The sequence below is a fragment of the Malania oleifera genome, chromosome 1 (genome assembly GCF_029873635.1).
Source record: "Malania oleifera isolate guangnan ecotype guangnan chromosome 1, ASM2987363v1, whole genome shotgun sequence".
In the NCBI taxonomy this organism is placed as follows: domain Eukaryota; kingdom Viridiplantae; phylum Streptophyta; class Magnoliopsida; order Santalales; family Ximeniaceae; genus Malania; species Malania oleifera.
In genome coordinates, this window is record NC_080417.1 from 66,156,247 (window position 1) to 66,162,196 (window position 5,950).

General features: G+C 43.4%; 1 non-coding gene across 1 annotated transcript; it reads left to right on the forward strand.

Annotated features, from left to right (window-relative positions):
* The first annotated feature begins 5,723 nt into the window (after nucleotides 1-5,723).
* On the forward strand, nucleotides 5,724-5,877 carry LOC131147272 (5.8S ribosomal RNA). Its single transcript, XR_009134665.1, has one exon. It is a non-coding gene; the product is annotated as a 5.8S ribosomal RNA (ribosomal RNA).
* The last annotated feature ends 73 nt before the right edge of the window (nucleotides 5,878-5,950 follow it).

The window sequence follows — 5,950 nt, forward strand, 5'->3', positions numbered from 1 at the left end:
TTAGTGCATGACCTAGTGTGTGTGGCTAGTACTTGACACGAGATGACATAACACGGCATGACATGGTTAATGCATGGCCTAGTGTGTGTAGCTAGTACTTGACATGACACGACATGACATGGTTACTGCATGACCTAGTGTGTGTGGCTAGTACTTGACATGACACGGCATGACATGGTTAGTGCATGGCCTAGTGTGTGTGTGGCTAGTACTTGACATGAGACGACATGGCATGACACGACATTGCATGACATGGCATGACATGACATGACATGACCAAGTGTGTGTGGCTAGTACTTGACATGACACGACATGACATGGTTAATGCAAGACTAGTGTCTGTGGCTAGTACTTGGCATGGCACGGCATGACATAACACGACATGGCATGGTTAGTGCATGGCCTAGTGTGTGTGGCTACTACTTGACATGACACAGCATGACATGGTTAGTGCATGTCCTAGTGTGTGTGTGGCTAGTACTTGACATGACATGACATGACATGACATTGTTAGTGCATGGCCTAGTGTGTGTGGCTAGTACTTGAAATGGCACGGCATGACATGGTTAGTGCATGGCCTAGTGTGTGTGTGGCTAGTACTTGACATGACATGAGACGACATGGCATGACACAGCTTGACATGACACGACACGACACGACATGACACAGCATGACATGGTTAGTGCATGGCCTAGTGTGTGTGTGGCTAGTACTTGACATGACACGCATGACATGATACGACATGACAAGAGATGACATCACATGACACGGTTTGACATTACACGACATGACATGACACATCATGACATGGTTAGTGCATGGCCTAGTGTGTGTGGCTAGTAATTGACATGAGACAACATGAAATGGTTAGTGCATGGCCTTGTGTGTGTGCGGCTTGTACTTGACATGAGACGACATGACATGACACAACTTGACACGACATGACATGACATGACAGAGCATGACATGGTTAGTGCATGACCAAGTGTGTGTGGCTAGTACTTGACATGACACGACATGACATGACACGGCATGACACGACCTGACATGACACGACACGACATGATTAGTGCATGGCCTAGTGTGCGTGGCTATTACTTGAAATGGCATGAAACAACACGACATGACATGGTTAGTGCTTGACATGGTTAGTGCATGGCCTAGTGTGTGTGGCTAGTACTTGACATGACACGGCATGACATGGTTAGTGCATGGCCTAGTGTGCGTGACTAGTGCTTGACATGACATGGCATGACATGGTTAGGGCATGCCCTAGTGAGTGTGTGGCTAGTACTTGACATGACACGGTATGACATGACACTGCCTAACATAGTTAGTGCATGACATGACACGGCTCGACATGACACGGCATGACATGGTTAGTGCATGACATGACACAACTTGACATGACACGCCTTGACATGACATGGCATGACATGACATGACATGACATGGTTAGTGCATGGCCTAGTGTGTGTGGCTAGTACTTGACATGAGACGGCATGACATGACACGGGTTGACATGACACAACTTGACATGACACGGCATGACATGGTTAGTGCATGGCCTAGTGTGTGGGGCTAGTACTTGACATGACACGACATGACATGACACGGCATGACATGGTTAGTGCATGGCCTAGTGTGTGTGGCTAGTACTTGACATGACATGGCATGACATGACTCGGCATGACATGGTTAGTGCATGACATGGTTAGTGCATGGCCGAGGTTGTGTGTGGCAAGACCCTTGGAAGGAAGGCATGATGAACCCTCCTTGAAGGCCCAACCACAAAAAAAAAAAAAAAAAATCGAACCAACCTGCACGCTGTGCGCTACTGCCTTCCACCGAGTGTTTCTAGCCTTCCTAGAGTGGAAAACCAAAAATCCAAGTACCCACCACCTCCAAATGGAACGCTCTACCTCTCCACCTATTTTCATAATTTTCTAATTTTATTTACTATTTTTCATGAATTTTCCTAATTTTTATTTCAAAAATTAATAATAACTACACCGGAGCCCGAAAAATTCAGAAATTTTATATAGAGGTAGCCTTTGCTATTCCCTTACCATAATAGGAAACATGTCCTAAAAATTGTGCTCTCCCTTTATAAAACCAAACCAAACCTTGTGACATGCACACAAACTTCCTCGGAATTTTTCTTCACCTATCGGATTCCAAAACCAAAAAAAAAAAAGGTTACCCATGGCCTCAAAATATTACCCTCTGCCTCTCCAAAAATTTCCATAATTTTTTGAATTTGTTTGCTATTTTTCCTTAATTTTACCTATTTTTAATTCAAAAATTAATAATAATTACATTGAAACCCAGAAAATTCCAAAAAATTTTTTGGAGGTAGCCTTTGTTATGCCCTTCCTATAATGGAGAACATCTCTTAAAAATATTGATACTTTCTTAAAAAAACCCTAGTATGACTCCTCAAACAAGTTGATGTTTCCTCGTGCCAGACCCAAAATGGCATATAAAGCTCTTTAGGGGGGCGGGGGGGAGGTGGGAAGGTGCTCAAGCACTTTTCAATGGTGGGCTGGCCGCATGGCCCTTCGTTGACATGCTCTGGGCATCATTGACACTCATGTTGTCATTGTTGGGTCATGCGGTTAACCAAATGCTTATCGTTGACAACCATTCGTGGTCATGCGCGGATGTGTAGCGGGAATTGTTGACATTCGGATTTGCCATTGTTGGGCCATGCGGTTAACCAAATACTTATCGTTGACAACCATCCGTGGCCACACGCGGATGTGTAGCGGGAATTGTTGACATTCGGATTTGTCATCGTTGGGCCATGCGGTTAACTAAATGCTTATTGTTGACAACCATTCGTGGCCTTGCGCAGATGTGTAGTGGAAATTTTTGATATTTGAATTTGTCATCGTTGGGCCATGTGGTTAACCAAATGCTTATCGTTGACAACCATTCGTGGCCATGCGCGTATGTGTAGTGGGAATTGTTGACATTTGGATTTGTCATCGTTGGGCTATGTGGTTAACCAAATGCTTGTCATTGACAACCATTCGTGGCCATGCACATATATGTAGTGAAAATTATTGACATTCGGATTTTTCATCTTTGGGCTATGCGGTTAACCAAATGCTTATCATTGACAACCATCCGTGGCCATGCACGGATGTGTAGTGGAAATTGTTGACATTTGAATTTGTCATCGTTGGGTCATGCGGTTAACCAAATGCTTATCATTGACAACCATCCATGGCCATGCGCGGATGTGTAGTGGAAATTGTTGACATTCGGATTTTTCATCGTTGGGCCGTGCAGTTAACCAAATGCTTATAATTGACAACCATCCGTGGCCATGCGCGGATGTGTAGTGAAAATTTTTGACATTTGAATTTGTCATCATTGGGCCATGCGGTTAACCAAATGCTTATCATTGACAACCATCCGTGGCCATGCGCGGATGTGTAGTGGAAATTGTTGACATTTGACTTTGTCATCGTTGGGCCATGTGGTTAACCAAATGCTTATCGTTGACAACCATTCGTGGCCATGCGTGAATGTGTAGTGGGAATTGTTGACATTTGGATTTGTCATCGTTGGGCCATGTGGTTAACCAAATGCTTGTCGTTGACAACCATTCGTGGCCTTGCACATATATGTAGTGAAAATTGTTGACATTCGAATTTGTCATCGTTCGGCCATGCAGTTAACCAAATGCTTTTCGTTGACAACCATTCGTGCCCATGCGCGGATGTGTAGCGGGAATTGTTGACATTCGGATTTGTCATCGTTAGGCCATGCGGTTAACCAAATGCTTATCGTTGACAACCATCCGTGCCCATGCGTGGATGTAAAGTGGAAATTGTTGACATTCGAATTTGTCATCGTTGGGCCATGCGGTTAACCAAATGCTTATTGTTGACAACCATCTGTGGCCATTGCGCAGATGTGTAGTGGAAATTGTTGACATTTGAATTTGTCATCGTTGGGCTATGCGGTTAACCAAATGCTTATAATTGACACAACCATTTGTGGCCATGCATAGATGTGTAGTTTGCATTGTTGACATTTACATTTGTCATCATTGGGCCATGTGGTTAACCAAATCCCTATCGCTGACACAACTATTCTTGGCCATGCGCGGATGTGTAGTGATTTATACAATTAAGCTATTTTATTGGTTTTGTGATAGCCATTGATGCCTGTGTTGTTGACATTGGATGTTGATTGCTTTCATTTAAATCTAATATAATATCTTATTTGTGTTTACATGCATTCCCCATACTCTTTCATTCTTGAAGCATGTTCTCTGAGGATATGTTTGTTATGTTGCTATCGCGCCTAGCGGTGCTTCTACAATCCTACTTAATGTGTGTATATTTGCGCAAGGCTTTTTGCCTAGTGAATTACATTGCATTTTTTTGGGGTTTGTGGTCAAGTGTACGCGATGGTGTGTGAGTGGCCATTGGTTTGTGTGGGTTTGCTAGCTCTTTGGTTATGCCGAGAACTGTACTGATGCATTCCTTTTCATTGTTGCTTCAAGTGAATTGCTTCCTTGGGCAAAATATTGATTCCTGTGTTGCCTACCTAAGTTGAAGGAATTATCGATTGATGTCTCTATTTTTGCCATACGCCTCTTTTCGGGGTGTATGGTGAACCTAGAAGCAACCCCTATGATCCATGCATATGCTTCACTTGTGTGTCTTATGCTCATGGTTTGTTCGGGTTCAATTACTCATGCTCTCGGATACAGAACCTTGTGCGGAGATGGGGTTTACACTCCAATGTGCCCTTAACCAAGTGTTTATCACTTGATGCAATACACGACAACGACACTTGCTTTGATTGCCTTTTAGGCTTATATGGTGTTGGTGTCGATAAGGAATGCTACATGGTTGATCTTGCCAGTAGTCATATACTTGTCTCAAAGATTAAGCCATGTGTTAGGGAGTGACAATGTAATGGGGAAAATGGGGAGTGAGATACTGCTATAATTGTATTCTCCAGGGATTTGGAATGAATATATGATTATCTATGTTATCGTTTGTATGATAAAACCCTAGAGAAAATCTCTATGGGGTATCAAAAGTTGTAGAGAGACTTGAGGAACTTGAAAAATTCATTCCATGTGTGAAATCCTTGGAGAAACGGCCAAGAGAGCTTAAGGCCTTCCAGAAGAGTATCGAGCAGTTGGAAGCCTTTGAGAGTAGGCTGGAACATATTGAGGGCATATTGCCATCTCTTTCGTCCCAACGGTGAGAGCTAATAGAGCTAGAGGCCTCGTTACGGGAGCTAACAGATAATTTTGATTTCCTTGCAGAAGATGTTAAGGAGTCCATTACTGCTTTGAAGGATGATTTGAAGGAGATGGGCAATGTCCAAAGTGCGGTGGTCCAAGTCCACAGGGATTTACAAGAGATCACTATGAAAGTGAATGCAGTGCCACAGATAGCTCGAAGGCTGGTTGCAGATCCCATTGAGAGTTTTCGATTGAAGGAAACGGAACCTAAAAGTTTTGGGGGTATGCGAGATGCCAAGGAGTTGGATAATTTCTTCTTTGATATGGAGCACTACTTCACTTGCTCAAGAGTGGATCTAGAAGTGGACCGGGTAAATCTGGCAACAATATACCTAGTAGGGGATGCAAAAGTGTGGTGGAGAACTAAATGGAATGATATTCAATACAATAGACGTGTTATCAACACATGGGATGGGTGTTGAAACAAGCGTTGAAGACTTAATTCTATCTCAAAAAATGGATATCTCGGCTCTTGCATCGATGAAAAACGCAGTAAAATGCTACTTGGTGTGAATTGCAGAATCCCGTGAATCATTGAGTCTTTGAATGCAAGTTGTACCCGAAGCCATTAGGCTAAGGGTACGTCTGCCTGGGTGTCACATGATCCGTCACCCTAAACCCTCTCCCACAAAACATTGTTGGGGGTGGGATACTATGTGGGTGGATGTTGGC